Here is a 22,046-nt window from a genome sequence, read left to right as displayed (position 1 = left end):
GCTTCACATGTTCTTACTAAGCTTACCACCAAAAGAGACCATCAAGAAGGTCAGTCACACCACCCAGTACTGGTGAGAAATTAGCAGTGACCCCCCCCCTCCTTTTAGTAAAAGTTCTCCCCATATTCCTGGTGAAAATTTGCAATCACCCATCCGGTCATCCAGACTGATTTTAAATGTTGCTAGGGAAGTACTCTGCTTGAGAAGAGGGTCAAATTCCCCACTCTTGTGGTAGGAGAAGTCTGATTTCACCTGTCTGAGTTGAGAATCGCTAGTGAAAAAGCTCATTGTGTGCTTACCCAATTGGCGTTATGGCATAGTTAGTGTAAAACTTGCTTTTTTCTGATCTTATGTAAGCCTTGTGTTTGTACAAAGCTGCTCTTCATGCAGTAGCAGTTATTGGTGACTTGAATTTACTCAATAACCTGAAGTTGAAATGTCCATATAAAAAGTACTTCAGGACTTTAACTCAGTCCCATATTACTCACAGGGCAAGTAGTTTGCATGGTGAGCAGCATTTACAAATTTAGTTAGGACTGTTTAGGCCTGCATTACCTTATTATAGCAACCAGGAGTATCACTGTTCAGAGAGCAACTGGTTTGGATGCCAGGCAGCATCGCTGGATGGGTTAGCTGCTGATTACACCAAGTAAGCACTCTTCCTGCATCCATTTACCAACACCCTACACTCCTGTCCCTTGCAAAGTACACATTAAGGCATGCAGTCATGGATGGGCACTTTCTTGCTATCTTTGCATCTAGCTTGGTGGACAATTGCTTTATTTACACTGACAACCACTTATTTCTCAGACAAACACAGTATGTGAGAGATGTAGTTACATACTGACACTAGCGGCTGGGCTGTCATATTCATACACAAAAATCAACAAACAGACTGTGACTCACACACACACCACTCACCAAACCCATGAAGGACCACACACATAAACTCACATATGTGGAGGTGCTCACATTTAATTTACTCATATCTCAAAGGCTTCTCATGCACAGTCCTCAGAAACTCTGCATGCACACAAACAAGACAATTCCCACCACAACACGTAAAGCCATATCTTATTGTGCCTCAGTTTCCAAGTCCGTAAGGCAAAGCACTCCATAACACTGTGAGACACACTGATGTCCCTCTTAGCAGGCTGGATAAGGAGAAGGTTACAGTGAGTTGCCTATCAGGGGTCAGGATCCACCAAATCATGCAAGCACTCAGATCACTTACTCCTAAATACTACTATGACTCAGTCACAGTCCACGTGAGCATGAATGACCTGAGATGTACCTACTTAGACTGTATGAATAGAGACACGATTGAGCTCTCAGAGTGTGTGTGTCAAAGGCAGGTATGAGCCTAACATTGAACAGCATTCTACTGTCTCCAAGGATGATGCCACATTACTAACAGAAAATAATCAACTTTAACAACTGGTTTAGCTTCTGGTAACATTCCAAAGAGGTCCAATACTTGTCATCCTGGGAGGATATGGTTGACAGGCCGCCCTGCATTGTCAGGGATGGTCTTCGCTTGTCACCTTTAGGCTTTCGGATATTGATCAAAACAGTATCCACCCCTATAGTGGCTTTTTTTAGGGATTGCCAAACAGACAATCCTTCCATCATAACAACACCTACTCAGGACAGGCTGAAAGTGTTATGGCTCAGTGCTAGGAGTCTTAACAAGAAATTACACTACCTAGAAACTGCCCTCACAGTGGATTGCGGTCATTAAATAATGACAGGCATGTGAGTTTCAGGCTCTGTGTCCTTTAGAAAATGCTTGCTAATGCAAAAATTGCTATTCTAACAATTTTCTAAATGTATAATAGAAATGTTTAAACTCTGTTCCTAATTTCTGAGTCTTTGATTCTTGAGGTAGGATGTTGGGAGGTCCAAGGGGGTTACAATGGATTCCACAGTATGGTTCTAACAACAACAAGCTGATACATTTCTGGCTAATTTTTTATGCATATGTTCATTCCCCTGCTTTCAAGCAGATATCTGAAGTGTACAGTCATACAAGTGGATGCAATGTTTTTGTGTGTGTGTGTGTGTGTGTGTGTGTGTGTGTGTGTGTGTGTGTGTGTGTGTGTGTGTGTGTGTCTATAAGTACTTAGTCCCTGCAACCCGCAATAGTTGTGTTATAAAGGAAGGAATTTATTGTAGTAAACAGGAGCATCATTATATGAGATAAGTTTCTCGGTACAGTCCTTGGTTTCCTTGTTTTGTTCATAGGTAGGTACTAGGCTATCTGCCCGAAGGCATTTATAAGCCTAGCCGGAATGTGTTGGCTTTCGCCACCCCCTTAGATTAGTTCCCTGTGCCTCTGTCCAGCAGAGCCATTGAAGTGATCCCTGGGGTAAACTTTCTGTTTCCCATCCACTGGTCAAGTTTTGTCTTGAAGAGGGTTAGCGAGGAGCTCTGCCTAATGTAGACTGGAATCTTGTTCCAGAGAATGGGAAGTCTCTGGGGCAGGAATCTATCCCTCCAGCACGTCCTATTTATTGTTGTGGTGAGGTTTAGATCTCTGGAGCGTGTGGCTCGAGGGGATATGGTTTTCTTTAGGTGGAGCATGTCCATCATTTCTGGGTTGGACATGGCCTTGTATGTCAGGCAGAGATCACCTCTGAGTAGGCGGTATGCAACCGAGTAGAGCTGAAGTTTCTTCATTCTAGCTGCATAGGGCATTTGCTTGAGGCCAGTGATCCTCTTGTTGAGGAACTTCTATGGTCTTTCCAGTTGTTGCAGGTGTCTTGTAAGGTACATCCCAAATGGGGCATTGTACTTTATGATGGGTCTGATGTGTGATGCGTAGAGGGGCCCAATGACCTCTTTCGGTCTGGATGCAAACCCTTTTGTGATTAGGTGGGCCACATAGAAGGATTTTCTAACCACTTTGGCAATGTGATTATCAAAGGAGAGGTTACTATCTACTTGGGTCCCCAGATCCCTTATTACATCTTCCGTATTTAGGGGGCTACCATCTATGTGGTAGTTTGTGGGTACTTTGTTTTTTCCAAAGGGGATGACTATGCACTTTTTGGCATTTAGCTTGAAACCATGGTTTTGGCAGCAGGTATCTGTCTCAGTGAGACCCTTTTGGAGGATGTCTGTGTCAGCAGGAGAGTCAATTATAGCCCCTAGTTTGCAGTCATCTGTGAACTTGGTGAGCCATAGTCCTCCTGTGCTTGCCTGTACCTCTGAGAAGTATATGCCAAACAGGAGGGGTCTTAGGACTGAGCCCTGGGGAACGCCACTTGTAACAGGTTTAGAGTCAGACCTAGCTCCTGCAACTCTTACCATGTGGGTTCTGTGAGATTTTGATTTGGTTATCAATAAACTGGACAGTATGAATTCTTCAAGGTTAATGCTAACATTTTAACTATAAATATATATTTTAATGTAGCTTGTTTTTGGCAAGCACGTGGGTAAGAAATGTACTGTCTTGTCCCGCAACAGTCTGGAATTTGGTGCAAATGAGTAATGCTGTTAATAAGCTGCTTCTGTAGTGCAGGGTCTGATTCAGTCAACCTTCATTTTTCTACTGTGTGACAGTGCCCGAGTCATTTCACCAAACACTGTTTCTGTGGTGCCCATGAAAAGGGTTTCTTGCATCCAGTGGACTGTCCCAAGTTCATAGCAGATGTATTGCACATTTTCTTTTTTGAATTCCTGCACAGTTCACATAGATGATAATTAGTATTTCGCTATATGCTGTTTGACTACGAATCCTAACAAGTGTCTTGTAATTTAATGATTTTCTAGAGCATTTTCAATAAATGTGAGTTTCAGGGGAAGACATTTTACTGCTGCTTATGATAAGCATCTTACTACCCAAAAGCTCCATTAATTGCAAAATCTGTGTTGGACCAATAAAAGGTATTATATTACATCAGTGTCCTGATGACATTTCGTTTTGTGAATTTTTTTTTACTGTGACTTCACTGTAATTTTCTGCTGCACTGATATGTGTGTGTGTGTGTGTGTGTGTGTTTGTGTGTGTGTGTGTGCGTGTTTGTTTATATATGTGTATATATAGGTTGGGGTTAGTGAGTGCTCTAGCATAAAATGCCAATTTCAATGAAAATTGCATATTTTCCCATACTTAGTCAATCCACATTTGAGACTTACCAATTTTCCCCAGAAAAAAATGGAAAATCAGGGTCCTTTGTTACAATGTCATCCTAATCTGCCAAGGGGCTTTGCTGAAAGAGGCCACTAGCCTGGTGGGGCTAACCTGGTCAACTAAGGATAGCTAGATAACTAAATGCAAAAGTAAATAAATGCTAATATCCCCTGATCCAGAAACAGGACTAGTTGCTCCCACTTTTTCAAATATTATGTCGTCTTTTATAGCAGCTTCTTGCAATGTTTTGCTTTAACTTCCTGCACTTAATAAGCAGTATGAACTTCTAGGTATTTGAAACTGCTGGCCTGACAGTCAAAGGAGAATCTACTCACTCTGCTTCTCATGTGCTACAGTCAAAGCCCAACAGTGAAGTGTTTTCCTGTACTGATAAAGTAAAAGATGCCTGCTGAAAGGCTTTTAAACATTTCCGGGTTGCCTGAGTATATCAGTACACCACTAGCAAGCAACATTCATGATTTTCTTCTCCTAGCTGAATCCCACTAATAAATTAGCTCTCCCTTATTGCATGAGCCTGACACTCAGTTATGTATTGACCTATCTTGACAATTGCCAATTCCCCTTTATATAGTCACTCTAAGGTGCATACATAGTTTTTTGGGAACTTATATTTATGAACGTATAACTGATTAAAATAATGAGGAGTTATTTTGATCACAAAAAGGGAAATTAGCTAAGTCTAAAATGGTCCACAGCTAGTCTTGTACTTACCTATGAATGTATGAAATTATAAAACTTCCTTAGTGATTGATGAAGATATTCATATTTAAGCTTTCTGAATGCATTTCTGTTTTTTTATCTTAGAAGTAATTTTGCACACCATGACTTACTCTTCCATTAATAGGGTTCTGCTAATGACGTCCATAGCCTACCTTTCCTTAGCAGAAACAGAATCAATTTGCCAATTATTTTCCACTTTTTCTTCATGTTTCACTGTTGCAGTCATCACACTTGGGTTATCCCTGCCAGGGTTGAGGACTGATGTCAGGTCGTCAGTGGTATAAAGGAAGGCAACCAACGCCATTACATCAGTCTTTCTTGCCATAGCAGAAGCAGTTCGCACCAGTGCCGGTCGGCCGCTACCTGAGTTTTCATTTCCGAATTGAAGTTGAAGTCTTCTAAAGCTAAGTACCCCACTGGGGATCCTTTTTTCTTGCACTAACCAATGTCAGAAAAAGTTAATAATTGTCTCGCCTGTGGAAAGCAAATACCACACTGAGACTTCCATTCTTACTGCATCACTTGTCTAGGCCCAGACCACGACGTCCCCCATTGTCACTTCTGTGCTTTGTTTAACACCAGAACTATCCATTGTCGGGCCCTTATTGTAGCCAGATATTTTCATTTACAGTCCTCAAATTCCGATGTGGCTTCAGTAAGCTATCTGACAGCAGATCTTCTGAAAAAGCGTAAAGATAAAAACAGAGACAGACCGCACAGGTCCAAACCTTCCGACGACGCTTCCATTAAGTTAGTTGTCAGTCCTTCGGTGCTCAGTGAGACGCTTTCGTAGCCCCTGATGCCCGCTTCAGTTGATTTGCAGGCCACTACCAGGACCCTTTCAGAGTCTGGTATTCTGCAGAACTCATCCTCGTCTAAGGATCCTGCGGTCGTCTCTACCTTGGATGGGTCCGGAGCCGCTGAGCAGGCACCAGCTTCCAAGGAAGTCCTTCGTACCACCGAATCAAGACACAAACCAACGCCTTCTTTTGTGACTACCATTCTTTCAAAAACAACCGAGTTCCTTAGGCCCAGGGTTTGAACCACACCCAAGAAACCGACTATCCACTCTGAGGCACCTGCTACCTTGCCTCAGTCTAAAATGCTTAAAATGGTAGAAGACCTTAGGATGCTGATTAGGGGAAGCCAAGCCACCCCCTCAAAAAGGAAAAGAGATCTGTTTCGAATAGTTTTGTCTGAACAAGAGTCAGATGAATCTGATACATCTGACTATGAAGACATGCAGCCCCTCTCCACATATGAGGATTCTGATGCAGAGGAATCCATTCCTTCAGCCTTTCCTCCAGAGGTGTTTTTCCTTTGGGGAAACCTTGCATACCTTAAGGGAGCATTTCCAATGGGAGAGTCAGGACTACCCTCAGTCTAAAAAGAGACTCAGAGAATTCCTAGATCTTCCACAACACAGACCCTTAGCCATCCCCCCAGTCCTGGATGTGGTGGATGATGTTTTCCTTGAATCCAGCTTGACTCCAGACACCCTCCCTTCTGCTCCCAGAAAACCAGACAGGTACTACAGAGTCCCTGACTCACACAAATATCTTTATAAAAATCCTACAGCTGACCCTATGGTCATTTCTCAAGAGCCAAAAGAGATTAAAGCAACCTCTGCTAAGAATCCCACCCCCTCAGACAGGGATTCCCAAGCATTGGACAGATGGGGTAAAAAAGTATACACCTCAGATACTCTTGCTGTCAGGGCACTTAATTGTCTGTCCCATATGCTTAAATATCAGCAACATACCTTGGAACTCCTTAAACAAGAAATGTCTTCCTTTCCTGCATGGGCAGAATCTAAAGATTTACAAGACTTAATGCGTTCTGCAAGTCAAGTAACTAAACACACTTTATGCTGTGGTTTTGATGCCCTAGAAGCTGCTTGCAGGGCAGCAGTCACTGGATCAATCATTAGAAGACATGCATGGCTTAAGGAACAACCCCTGCCAGACCATGTCAAATCTAAATTGTTGGATGCCCCCTAGCACAAAGATAACTTATTTGACACTAAGGCAGAAGAGGTCTTAAAAAGATGGAAGAAAAAGCAAAATCTATGCAAACAGTAAGATTTCTTACAGGTTCAGCCCCCTAGGTTCAGCAGGCATTTTCCCTCTGAGCACTGGTCCTTTCTTGCTCTGAGTAAACAGGCCCAGCCTACGCCCCATGGAAAAAGACCTCCCCCCCCGACGGCATCCCCAGGAATGCAGAGATCTAAGCAGCGGACTACCTCCACTTCAAAACCAGGGATTTCTAAGCCAATCCCTCATGATAAGAACTCACAATTACTCCCCTCTGCCCACCTTCACATACCCCTTGGAGGAAAACTCTCAAGCACCTGGGCCGTCATTACCAAGGACCAATGTGTTCTGAACATTGTATCTCAGGGATACAAATTCTCCTTCCACACCTTTCCAACCCCAAAAGGGTTCCCAGATCTACCACCAAATCAGTGGGTGGAGGCTCAAAAGCAAATACACTCCCTGTTCTCTTTGAGGGTAGTAGAGCACATTCCTGTAGAACAGATAGGCAAAGGCTTCTACTCCAGACTTTTTCTGGTGCCCAGAAAAGAGGGCACCTGGTGCCTCATCCTCAGTCTGTCCTTTCTAAACACCTTCCTGGTGATCCCAAAATTCAAAATATTCACCCTCCAGCAGTTGCTAACCATGTTTTCCAAGGACGCTTGGCTAGCCACCCTGGACCTAAAAGAGGCCTACCCCCACATTCCCATCAGGGAATCATGCAGAAAATATCTCCATTTCAGGGCAGGATCTCAACACTTTCAGTTCTCTGCATTTCCCTTTGGCATATCTACTGCTCACAGAGTTTTGACAAAATGCCTGGCTCCGGTCATTGCCTTTTGCAAGCAAAGAAATATTCAAATTTACCACTACTTAGATGACTGCCTTATTCAAGCAGACAGCTAGGAAAAGCTGCTCAAACACCTGGCCTTTGTAAAGAGCCTGTTAACCTCCCTAGGGTACACAATCAACAAAAAGAAATCCAAACAGGTGCCCCTCCAAAGGATAATCTTCCTTGGTGCAAGCCTGAACACAACATCCCAGATGGCATACCTTACACCAGGGAAACAAATTTTCCTGACAGCTTACTTCTCTCAACTGGACATCAGGCCCCAGCTCTCTGCAAGGAAAATCCTGCAAGCCCTGGGATTCATGGCATCTTGCATACTCCTCATTCCATATGCCAGACTGCATATGAGGAAACTTCAGTGGTACCTAAACAGCCTTTGGTATCAGCACACTCAAGATCTGGAAACTCTTCTACCTATTATCCCTTGCCTGAGAAAGGAATTTCTTTGGTGGGCAGCAACCTGCTCCCACAACAAGGGACTGCCCTTCTTCCCACACCCCACCACCCAGACCCTCACCACAGATGCATCAGACTACACTTGGGGTGCACACCTGAATGTCAGGTGCATACAGGGCCAATGGAGCCCACAGCAAATCCCCATGCACATCAATCAAAAAGAGATGATGGCTGTGCAGCATGCTTTGATAGCTTTCAAACCCCTTCTCTCTCCAGGGGTTCTTCTGATCAAAACAGACAATGCCACTGTGATGTGGTACATCAACAAGCAGGGAGGGACTCACTCCTACACTCTGTGCAGGCTGACCATGACCCTTTGGTTCATAGCCTCTTCCATGCAACTACACCTGTTAGCGCAATACCTTCCAGGCTCTCTCAACTCCCTGGCAGACCAATTAAGCAGAATGGTTTTGGACCCAAATGAGTGGCAGCTCAACAGAAGTACCTTCCTCCTAATAACTCAGAAATGGGGAACCCCGAAGGTCGACCTCTTTACCTCCCACACCAACCATCAGCTCAGCAAATTCTGCATCAGGGATCATCACTGCATGGCTTGGAAAGTGGATGCCCTGTCCTTCCCCTGGGTCAACCTCTCGGTCTGTGCCTTTCCTCCACTACCTCTCATCCCCAGGGTACTGCTCAAAATAAGGGAGGAAAAACCAAGGACCATTCTCATAGGTCCAGACTGGCCCCAACAGCACTGGTACCCCTTCCTGCGCAACCTGTCCCCGCTGCCTCCATGGCATCTTCCTCACATTCCAAACCTCCTAACCCAGGAGAAAGGGTAATTCATGCACCTCCAACTGCAGACACTCAATTTGGCAGCTTGGCTTATTCCATAACCCCAGACCAATCTGCCATCCTCAGTAAACAGGTTCTGGATGTTATCTGTGAGGCCAAACGCCCTAGCACCAGAAAGTCTTATGCAGATAAATGGAAAAGGTTCTGCACCTGGATCCAGGCTAAGGGGGCCAATATGGCCCAGTCCTCCATCCCTCTCATCCTGGATTACTTAGCTGACCTACTACACAGTGGTCTCTCTTTCTCCTCTATAAAAATTCACGTCTCTGCTATTTCTGCTCATTTCCCCACTGAGCAGCCTCTTTTCTCACACCCTTTGATTAAACAGTTCCTCAGAGGGGCTAGCAACTTGAGACCCCCCCAGAAGGGCTCCTCCACCAGCTTGGGACCTTAACTGCAGCACTAAAATTTATCTCCTGGAAGACAACCTTCCTTCTGGCCATCACATCAGCCAGAAGAGTCTCTGAGCTGCAAGCATCATGGCTGTGAAACCCTTCATCATCTTCCATGCAGACAGGGTATCCCTCAGAACTAACCCATCCTTCATGCCCAAGGTGGTGTCCAGTGTGGCTCTCAACAAATCCATCCATCTGCCCACCTTCTTTCCTAATCCCCAAAACAAAGGGGAAATGATTCTGCACTATCTAGATGTGCACAGACAGCTCAGATACTGTCTGGACAGGACTAAACCCTTCAGAAAGTCTGATCATTTTCTGGTTAGCTTTGCTACAGGGACAGAAAGCAAAGCCATCTCCAAGCAAACCATTTCCAAATGGATAGCACACTGCATCCATTTCTGCTACAAACAGCATGGTAAGCCTCCCCCAAGGGGGTCAGGACACACTCCACCAGAGAAGCCTCCACCTCTGTCTCTTTCCTCAGAGGAGTCCCCAACAGGGACATCCTGGAGGCTGCCACTTGGATATCTGTTCACACTTTTACCAAACATTACCACCTGCCTCTCTTCTCCAAATCCAGGGCAGGATTTGCCTCTGCAGTTTTGCAGGGCATTCTAGCCAGCCCCTAGCTTCCTTGACTGCCTCCACCCATTTCCTCAGCTTTGGGAATCTACCTAAATGTGATGACTACAACAGTGAAACAAGAAGAACATAGTACAGTTGTGTACACTTACCATAAATGTAGATGTTCGAGTGTATTCACTGTTGCAGTCCTGGTTTCCCCTCCCTACATCCCCCTTTTTTCTCTTTTGTTACCCTTCTTCCTTGTTGTTCTCCTTTCCTTACAAGGAACATATTGGTATTTATTTTCCAGTGGTGTTTTTTTTTCCACCAGAACCTGTCCTCCTACTCTGGGGGCTCCTGACAGGTTAGGGCAAGAAAAACTGATGTAATGGCATTGGCTGCCTTCCTTTGTACCACTGACGACCTGACATCAGTCCTCAAGCGACAGCAGCCAACGCAGAAATACTATGTCTCTGGTATTCGGGCTGGCCGAGGGCAACCTTGGCAGGGATAACCCAAATGTAATGACTGCAACAGTGAATACACTCGGAACATCTACATTTATGGTAAGTGTACACAACTGTACTATTCTCAGGCCAAGATGCTCATATAAATCTTGCAATCTCTATTATGTGGTTTGGGATGATAACGTCCAGCAGAGGCTTCTTTGGTTTTCCTGGTTTTAATAGTGACACCAGCCCCTTGCTTTCAGTCACCTTTGTAACTACCAGGAAATGTTACACTTATAGCATCCATCTTTTGATGGATTACATTCCTGATGCTGTCCATCCCAAAACCCTTACACAGTGTCATAGGAGTCATGAGGCAACTAGGCCTCAATGCCATTTCTTTGTTCTCAGTACCCAACCTTAGTCATTGCCTTCCTTTTCAAGTAGAGGTCAGGTCAGTCATCATAGGGGCAAATTTATGAATACCCATCCAGTGTTCCAACTCCTTTTTTAATGGCAGACGGTGTATTTTACTGCTTAACTTGGAGATGAAGTTTGTTCCAGAGAAGTGGCAGGCAGTTCATGACAAATCTTTTCATCTTAAGTGTTTTATTCATTTGTTGGAATATATTTAGATCTGCAGCCCTAGTATTAGATTGACTGATTTTTGGAGGTACAAGAGTTTCTGGACTACTGGATCCCCTTCTAGTCCTATAAGTAAGGCAGATATTACCCATAAGGAGTCTATTTGAAACCAAGTATAAAGATAATGCCTCCAGTTGTTCTTAGTAGTTCAGATCTTTTAAAACTGTACTCTTTTTAATTACAATCCTTTGGAGTTTTCCTATTTGCTTGATGTGCTTAATAAAGTAGATGCCAAAGGAGGCATTGTGCTGAATGGTGGCTCTTAACATAATGTGGAGAAACTCTCTTTCATTGTATTTGTTGTATTTATTGATAGGGCAACATACCTAGCAATTTGTATTCCTTTTTGTTTTGTCAGTTTATAGTGGTTTAAGCTAAGAATGCAATTTGCTAGAAGGTAATATCCATGCCTAGGTAATACTTCGATTGATTTTATAATAAAGAAAAACAACTTGGTGTAGAAGGTGATAGATTAAGGCATGAGTTTGTTTTAATGGACTTGATTTTGTTTCTCAAACACAGTTTGATGCACTTATGTTTAAGATTTTTGAGTAGATTTGTTATCTTTCATTAGGTGCATTTGAAACATAGCTGTTAAGTCTTTGGAAACAGGCAAAACTTGCTTGGTAAGACAGTGTTCTAGACTGCGCCCCCAGTGGTCATCCATCCCCTACCAATGGCGCTACCCCTGAGGGCGGACATATCTCGAAGAATACCCCCTTTCTGAACAATTGAAATGAGTGCATGCTGTTACAACTTTTACACATTATCTGAGCTGTGCTCATCTGCCTGTAAAGTAGTATTTACAAATAAAAAGGTGACTTCAGACAAGTAGCTTTAAAAGTTATAATTTCATTTTAATCGCCTTTCTGTTATGTGATACTGCAAACGATCTTTCCACTACTATATTTTTTGGAGACAGTGGTACTTCAACAAGGACACTGATATATATTTTTTTCCTGTAAACCATGAGTTTTTAGACTGGTGAGGTTTTTCACACAGGTTTTTTTGAGTTAGTTCCCCAACCACGGGAAGGGGATTTACCTCAAGGATTTTGTTTGGAAGGCACTATTTTTTTTATTTTCTTTTTGTTTAGCTCTTAACCGTTTAGGCTAAATATTGTGCCCACACCAACCTACAATCTTCAGCGACAGCACAGTCATGGCAGCTGGGACCAGTCTATCATCCTTTACAAACCTGCAGTTGAGCCTAAAGAATTTGATGAAGTTGGCACAGGCAACCATGACACTAATGTATCCAGAAAGAACAGAGTGATGTCTCTGGGAAAAATGCTTAAAAGACTCAAACGTCTACAGTGGAAAGATGTGTATTTAAATCACTGTCTTAGTAAAAAACCTATTCCCAGGGCTCTTTGGCTGATAAAATAAAAACATTTCGCAAAACATGGACCAGAAGCTGATAACTGAGTGGAACAAAGCCCTGGAGGAAACAGGACTGAAGCTAGTGAAAATATTACTTAGACACAACCAGGAACAACTGGAATACACCCAAAGGGAACTAGCACAAATTGAGGAAAGAGTGGTTGAACCAAGGGCAGTGGAAGAAATAAGAGAGAGAGTAAACACCTTCAAAACCATGATTAAAGAAAGAAAAATTACAAAAATCCATCACAACATACTAGATCAGAAAGACCCCACAACACCCTCCACATATTGTTTCCCAAAGAGGCCTAGACATAGACCCCACTATAGACAACACTATTCATATTCCTCAACATTGAATGATGCAAATGAACCCCAGGATTTCCACATGTCAAAAAGCACCTGAACTAGACCCACTGCCATGGACCCCCACAACAAATACAGCAGAATGGAAATTCAGTTACATAAGGACCAACAGAAAGAACCAAATCGAACACCACCCAGCACTACAGCGCAGAAGAAGGACACTATATGACCTCCACCACAAACTCACCACTCACAGGACCTATACCAACCATGACTGGACAGACCTCCACAAGGAACATATCACCGGAGAGACAAAACATGGCAGGAAAGAGAGATCTGAAGCATCTGTGGCAACCCCCGACTTCATCAACAGCAGTCAGGGCTGGAGAAACAGAGGAAACAACACACAATTTGGAACCACTCCACAAAGCCACTAAACAAGACTGAAAACAAAGTTCTGACTAGAGGACTGACCTTCGTACCACACCAAAGGAGTGAGTTGGTGGGCATAATCATTGATCTGAAACTCTTTACAAGGAAACTTAACCTAAAATATTTTTTCATGACAAATAAACATGACAACAGCAACCTCACTGGCTCCAATATACCCACTATCCCAGTAAGAAAATGGAAAGAAACAGCCATTTTTGCCCCCCTACCAACCTTACCATCACCATTTTTGAGAGCAAATGTGATGTGGACATCCACAATATACTGAACAAATCTGTTCCGAGGAAATTTTACAATCCTGACAAGGAGGAAACCAGAGCACTGATCAACCTAAGCAGGGATAAAACAACAAGAATCATGGCGTTGCACAAAGGAGGGGGCATTTTGGTCACAGATGCATCAGCTTATGGAGCTAAAATCTTGAATATGCTCAACCCTCCTAAATATTATGAAAACACTGACCTGGGCAGGATCAAATATGCCTGTGAAGAGATCTTAACTAAAATCACAAACGTTAGTGAGGAAGTACTTAAAAGCAATCATATATTGAAGAATGCCCCCTTTCTGTATAGTTGAATTGAGTATATGTTGTTACAGCTTTAACACATTATCCGAGCAGCACTCATCTGCCTGTAAAGTAGTATTTACAAATAAAGAGTTGTCTTCAGAAAAGAAATAGCTTTGAGAGTCCTACTTTAATTTTTAACCACCTTTCTGTTGTGTGATGCTGCAAAGAATCTTTCCACTACTGTATTCCTTTGGAGAATGTGGTACTTCAACAGGGACACTGCTATTTTTTTTGCCTGTAAGCCATGAGTGTTTAGACTGGTGAAGTTTTTCACAGAGTGTTTTTTGAGTTGGTTCCCCAACCACAGGAAGGGGATTTAGCTCCAGGATTTGTTCCGGAAGCCACTATTTGTTTGATTTTCATAATGTGGAGATCAGGGAGGTTAACACTTACTTTGATCTGGAAGAAATACCTTTTGCTGTGAGTTGTGCAAAGTAAATGGATTTCCTAACCACCATTGCAATGTGATGGTCAAACTTAAAGGAACTCTCCCCCCATGCATAAGCCTCTCTGTCTCTTTTTGTTTTGAAGTGGTGCATTATCTATGCTATCAGCAGGAGCTAGGGGTGCTTGCCAAATGTTAAAATGTTGTACATTTTGGCTTTGAGTTGGGGCTCTGTTTTCATATTGTTGAAGCCTTTTTTGTGTGTACGATTGAACAGCAGTGATGGTAGTGCATGCCCTCCAGGAAATCCCACATTTTAACCTATTCAAGGCTGCACAGGGCTTTCTATATGTTTTGAATGATGGCTTGAATTCCCTATTGGATTTCAGCCGTATAATGCTTTATGTTTGAATTTCCCAACTTCTTGCTACACTGGTCCTCAACCACAGTACTAGACTCTCATACCCTTATAGTATAGAGATTTAAAACGTTACTGGAATTTTTTAAACAGACATCTGTTTTCATTTTTAACAGTGTCTGGATTTTTCATACCTCCGAGTCTCTTATCAGTAGAAATCTGGACAAAGCTTAAAATAATGGGGGACAAAGGCTGAGAAATAGGGAGAGTTTTTAAAAATTGCTCATATAAACTTAAAAATAGAATAACAGGATTTATGTTAGCATGCATTTTTCTGAGGGATTTGAAGTCTGAAACTCAAATGTATGTCATTATTTAGTGACTTTAATCCTCAGTGATTTGCCACAAAACCACACATTTTATGAGAACAGACACAGGCAAAAATCTGGACATTCTGAGAAATTCTGAAGACGAGAGGTATGGGATTTTTTCTCTGTCAAAATCCAGTTGTTCTGAGCCTGTTCTTTCTCCCCATTGTTTCTGCATCACCTCTAGCAATCTGAGGTGGTTATCTGCAACCTCTGAGTCTGACTTCCTTACCTGCTTTTCATTAAAGTCCTTCAGTTTTGATGCATGTGCCCTTTTAACACATCTCAGGAAGAATAGCTGGGGGAGGTGCCATCAAACTGAACTTGTGTATGCATTCCAGAGGCCTGTGGTCAATTTTTCTGGTTTTAGATATTCAAAATGATAAGATATCAAATCTTAGGTGATAATTTATTTCCTTTTAATAGATAGAAGGAGGTGATAATTTATTTCTAGGTGTTAGATTAATAGATACAAGGACGTGATCTGACCAATAAACTTGTTCTATTCCAGAATAACTCGTGATCATCCGTGAGTAATGTGTGAAAAGCAAAGGTGTTTGTGCTTTGAACCCTACTTGTCTGTAAGGAAAGCCATTAGAAGGATCTGATAACTATTTTTGAGTAAGAAAACCTGTAATTCCTTATCGCTGATACATCATCTTAGTTTACTAACTGAAGTCTCTTTTTAAAAGGAGATCCCATTCAGCCCCATGTAAAATCTTTTAACATCCAAGGCCTGAATGCTATAAGAGATGACAAGGAAGTGTATAGATGCACCCAGAAACGATCAGTACCCCAGACCATCAGCCCTTAATACCTATGATCCTCCCGGAGCCATTGTCCTGTTTATCTTTGATTGTGAAATTTACTGCTTAAAATGCCTGGACTATTACTCCACTTATGTTGCAAGAATTTTGAGAATCACTGCTATATATATTCATAACCAAAGATTCCTAACTTTGTGGCCTTATTAGCAAGCAACTGCATCTCCTGCACCAGTAGACTAGCACTGTTTTTTTTTTGCTTAATATATCTGCAGTCTTTTCTCCTTTTTCCAGGATTATAAAACCTGTTGACTGTAACAAAACAAATAAGCATTACACTCAGGAAAAGACAGCAACTTCACATGAGCTACATAAGTGGCCACCATTCCAGACCTAGATCCTAGAAAGAAACCTGTTTTTTTTTTTTTTTTTTTTTTTTTTTATGGACAGCTTGGTTTCCTCTTTATGTACAAATTAACAGGCACCAGCTCGATAATCCTGCCACATCCCATCCCCATGACAAACCAGAGGTGGACCTAAACAGTGCACAGTGACATTTTGAGAAAGAGTCAAACATAGCCCTTCCATCATAATTGTATACAAAAATGTAAATGCTAAAAACCCCAAGCAGAATTAAGGTGCTCATCTCAAGCCTAGGCTTTCTGTGCCCTACTCAGCCAAACTGGAATAAGTGCATTCCTGCAAAAATCTTAACGGACCTGGCTTCCCAACAACCTCCCTCATACCCAGCTTTGAACAGGAGATTGTTATTATAGGTACAAAGATAGTATTTTTTTATATTTCATTTTGCCCCTATTCCATATAAAGTAATAACCCAGTAGCTGCACTAATTAAATAATACCATCCTATACAGTAACATCAGCTCACATTGGAAGCTTTTGCAGTAACTTTTTAGTGTGGACTGTTGGCCCCTTAGCTATATAGTGGGTGACCACTAATAACTTAGTGATTTGCTTTTAAACGTAATAAGCTATTAGAGTAAAAGCCAAATTTAGCAATGCCCTATTATTAAAATCTGAAGTTGTCTTCACCAATAATTCCCATCCCAATAACATCAATTCCCCTAAACTTGTACATTTTATGGGAGAAAACAGAATTCCAGTTTCTATTAAATTATGGACCAAATAGTCTCCGATACTCTGCACATCATCTTCCCGCAGGAATCAGCCACAAGCTGTTCCTCAGCACTGTTTTCAGACCTAGAAGGAATGGGGGGGGGGAGAGAAGAGGGAAAGTAGTAAAGTAAGGAAGCATTTAAGGAAGAGACAGGATGGTAATATCATGCATTTGAAGAAAGAGAGCAAACAGATGCTAGCCAAACAGGGCAGGTATGTTTAAGACGAAAGGGAATTTCTGGTATTTAGTCTGTGTTCAGAAAAGCACTCAGGCACAAGCAGCAAGTGTAGAGTCCATGCCACACCAGTCAGCAATACCATCTAAGCAGTATGTGTAAATCCAGTCAAAGCTAGCAGCGGATCATATTGACTGCATAGTCACTGCATTTTACATTGGCCACTCACAAGGATCAGATCAATAACTATGGGCCTGTCACCCTGAGTTCTTTAATATGCCAGGTGCTTTGAAAGATTTGTTTTAGCTCTTCTAGAGGCAAATGGTACAACTGGATCATTAAATGATTTACTTCAGCATGCTTTTACCAAAATGGTTCTACTTTTAGTAACCTACTGGATTTTTATGAGTCTTTTAGTAAGGCTATGGACCCTGAAATTGGAGTGAGATTTGTCTATCATGATTTATCAAAGGCCTTTAATTGCATTCCATATCACATTACTACTGATTCTATGAAACAGTTTCTAATAAATCCATATATAGTTAATTGTGCAACCAGCTGGCTGTGTAACAGACAACCAAGGGTGAGGTTTAACAACTGTTACTCAGACTGGATGAACGTATAAGCAAGAGTACAATAGGGCTATGTTCTTGGACCATTCTTAATTAATATTTTCCATTATTACCCTTGTTATACTGGCTGGCTGAGTACATAGATGATATTAACACAGGCACTCATAAATAGTAAAACGTCACCGACTACCTAAATACAGTGTACGCTTGGAGGAGAAACAATGGATTACACATTAATCATGATAAATGTGGAGTGTTGTTATTTTATTTGGTAAACTTCATTCAAGGGTGTAATTTTGCATGGGAAATCTACTGATAGCTTTACTATGACAGTATGTGCATATGTAGTAAAATTCTTAGAGGAAATCCACAATAAAAAAAAAATGAGTGTCCTTAATTTTTTCACCTTTAGCAGCCTGAAGGAGTATAAAGATCTAGGAATGTGGATCAGTAATGATTTAAAGTTCAAGGCACAGGCTCAGTCGGTAAAAGGTAAAGTTATGACCTGACCCTCTTCAAATGCAGTTTGGATCAGTGGATGGGGAATAGCAACGTCACACCTGGGGTAGCACCTGTGTCCCTTATGGACACGGGTAGTCTGTAAGATACTCAAGGCATAGTCACAAATCCATGCCATCTTCTTGCCCTAGAGGTCATATTTTAGGAAAAATCAGGTTGTATTGGATATGCTTGTAAAGGCTGTTAAGCCATTAGCCTAATAATCTCTTATGAACCTACTGTGGGGCTCGTCTTTAAGAGCTTTGCTACATGTGCACATACTGTCATAGTAAAGCTGTATTTTTTTTATTAGACCAGTGATAAATATAACTCTTTGTTTTGCTCCTGTTGCAAATGTAATTTCTTTTCAAAAGCATTCCAGAAAAGTCACCACTAAGATCGCAGTTTACAAGATGTTTTCTTATAATACTAGACTTGAAATTTTTGTGCTTTACTCCATCAGTTTATAGGTAAATTATGGGCAAACTGTGCTTGGTTTTTGGAGCTTTTCTTAATGATGAATTTGGGGTACTGACAAATATTGACCAGTTTCAGTTTAAAGTTTTATCAAGGGGTGTTCAGTTTACTTTTAATACTGACAAGTGCAGAACTACCGTAAGAATTAAGTTCATTTCACATTCCATAAGTTGTTGGAACAAATTACTCCTATATTTAAGACAGTAAACACATTTAAAAAAAAAATCCCTTGATATTTAGATGGGACCATTGGTCTATTCCCTGAACCCAGAGTCTACATTCTAAATGACCTTCTCATACTATATGCAAGTTTCTCAGAACTATTCTTCATCATCAAAGGATTCTTCTTCATAGGCTGCTTCATGAGTACAAAGGAGGCTGATAGTGCCATTTTGTTTCTTGGGACTAGTGCCTTTTTGTTTCTTGGGACTAGACCTGGTTCCCTTTTTTGTGGTTCATTACTCAATCCTAAATGTTTCATTTCTTCCTAAACTGCATCAGAGTCAGACAGTAATAAAACTGATCATTACCATTTGTAACTCACAGTGTAAAAGGGGGACACGTTGTCTATAAGACCCTTTTTCTTAAAGTAATTACTGTCCTTATGTTATTTTCTTTGCTCCAGAATTGTTTTGGAAAAGTTGTAGCTGAAAAATACATGATCCGTTGTAATAGAGTGGGCGCACTATTTAGGCAGCTTTTGGTACTCTTTTCTTTTGTTTATAAGAAGGGAATTTACCTGCAATAGGTTGAGACTACCCTGTTGCTACTGAGTAATTCACCCGTATCAGCATATGTGCTCACTCTATTTGCAATCCTCCAAAGCTCAGCAGAACTGGTAGCTAGTCTTGCAGAAATTATACAGTGCCCTTGCCTTCTGTACTGTTGGGAATAAAGAGACTGTGACTTGGTCTACTAGAGTTGCTGCATTTGCTTCACATTTCTTAGTGGTGTGACCTTAGAATGTGGCTTGTTGCAATGCTTTTGTTTTTCCATTACTTCCCTTTTACACTGTAACATTTTTTTCAGAGAGTTCTTTACGGTGCTTCAAAAGTGAGGCCTTTGGATTCTAATAACACACATAGGATGTCTGCATTGATGGGCTCTCCATCAGTGCAGTGACTTGATTCAGCTTTGTTTACCCTGCTTGCCCTGGTCTCTCATACACTCAACTCTAAACTAGTGAGTTCAGGTTGCTGAGCTGTCTTAAGGTAAACAGAGATTGTTTTACTCCCAGCCGCAGATTTTTGTGCCATCAAGGCACAATATCATGGTACAGCTCAGGTGCTTTTTCACAGTAAAACACAAGCTGCCAAGAAACCAAGAGCGAAGTTGTTCACCCATGGGAAGTTATGCCAGAAGTCTGTACTAGTTTCTGTTTTATCATTACTAGAGTTTACAGTCCTCTGTATCTGTTTTATTTTACAATTAATTTTTATCTTCATATTAATCCACATAAACTAGCTGGACTAATTAAATATTTTTTTCTGTAGCCTTTGCAGTGTTATTCTTTAAAATATATTTGTAGTTATGTAAAAGTTTAGAATTGGCCACATTTAAATTTTCTTGATTATATAACAATTGATAATCCTAACAATTTATTTTAATTCTACACTAAATAAAACCTTTCCATCTAAAAACATTTTAATGAGTTCCCATATAATTCTTTGTAATTATATTTTCTTTAAGTAAAATAAATACATTTATTTCATTTGCTGACTATATCTTAAATATTGTTGGATATGCCAAGTGACTGTTGATAGCTCTTTGTTTAATTTCAACTTAAATTAAAAAAAATGTATTTTGGCTGGATATTAGCAATGCAGTAACTGAATAAATCTATTTTGTAAAGAATATCTCTTGAATCAATTAAATCTCTCATATTCAAATATGTTTTCCAGTTTTTAATGTTTTGACTGTGACACATATTCTGGGCTGTTTTGAAGTATTAATATATTTTTGGTGTAAAAGACAATTAAAATCTCCTGTTAGTATCAGTTGACTCATTATATTGGTTAGCAGAATGCAAGATTTTTTTGTTATCCTTGCTCCCATACTTGGTATCCAATACATATTAAGTAAAGTGCTAAACTGATTCCGAGATTCAATAATCAAGGAAAACATTCCATTTTTATCCTTGTAAGCAGATAATACTGCTGGAGTCACTGGTCTTTTTTGTCACAACATAGCAACTCTTCTTCTTTGTTATAAAACAGTAAACATGATAAAACGGGTCTATGTCTTATGATCAGAATTACAGAATATCGAACATAAGACATAGAAACTCATGCGAAAGTACAGAACATTGAACCTCTACTTACGCGAAGTACATAACATCGAAGATGTACTTTCGTGTAAGCCGTTCCCCTACCCCACCCTCCCCTACCCTAAAATTAAAATGAAAAACTTTACAAAATACTCTTTTGCAGGGGGCAAGCCTCCCTGCACCCCCCACACCCCCCTACTTCAATGTAGTAACTCTGAGATCACACTACAGTGCGGAAAAGGATGTAATTCCTTATCCCCACTGTACTGCGCTTCAGAGAACTGGCTTGCACGAAAGTACATCTTCGATGTTATGTACTTCGTGTAAGTACAGGTTCGATGTTCTGTACTTTCGTGTAAGTGAGTTTCTATGTTTTTTGTTTGATATTCTGTAATTTTGATCATAAGACATAGACCCGATAAAACCACATAACCTTAAGCTATTAATTTGTCAGTGCTGTCTTGCAAAAGAGAAATCTGTTGTAGAATGACAATGTTAGCTTTATTTAAGGAGGGCATTTAGTTAAAATATTGCTCTAATGTTAGTGTTTCACTGTTGAACTGTAATAGTGCTACAATGATAACAAATGATTATGAAATATTTGCATTTTGCAAAAACTCTTAAGTGACTTGTTTGGATATCTTTAAATTAAGAAACTGTATTATGTGTTCATCGTACCAACCCACAATACTTTTGCGCAGGCACCTATAGACACAGATAGATGCACCAACAAGCGTGTGTACACACACACACACACACACACACACACACACACATATTCACCTAGACACCAGAACAGTAGTACACACACAAACACACACACCACCACCACACAGCCTTACAGTATTTACCTGCCTGCTTGCCATGTTGCCATGAGCAGCAATAGGTGTAAAAAGTAGAACTGGTCTTTGAATCGCATTACCATACTATTTTGATTATGTTGTACAACTGTGAGGCATAACACGTGACTAATTTACATTAGCTGCACCCCCAGAGTGCCACATTTGTACGTACTCATATCCAGCAAGACCACTATAGTGATACTTGCTGGAGACTTCCTACTGCTGCAGAATCACAGTTGTCTTTGAATTGTTTTCTCACAATGCACGGGGCAATCCCACTAGAAAAAAAATATTGAGAATTCTGTTAGGTGTTTCTGAATATCCATTTAAGTTCAAAAACCTGAATAGTCTATTCCTTGTCTTGTTATTATTCAAGCCATGTATGTTTAGAGAAACAAGGAAATAAATAAGTTTTAGTAGTGAAAT

The 22,046-nt window shown here is 40.9% G+C and overlaps 1 protein-coding gene across 2 annotated transcripts in view; it reads left to right on the top strand.

The window, feature by feature from the left end:
- Nucleotides 1-22,046, top strand: part of LOC122809657 — a 673,939-nt gene that overhangs the window by 470,697 nt on the left and 181,196 nt on the right. The gene's annotated exons all lie outside the window — the stretch shown is intronic.

This window comes from Protopterus annectens, chromosome 1.part1, assembly GCF_019279795.1.
Source record: "Protopterus annectens isolate FY-2018-M chromosome 1.part1, PAN1.0, whole genome shotgun sequence".
In the NCBI taxonomy this organism is placed as follows: Eukaryota; Metazoa; Chordata; order Ceratodontiformes; family Protopteridae; genus Protopterus; species Protopterus annectens.
This window is presented reverse-complemented; position numbering and strand designations above follow the sequence as displayed.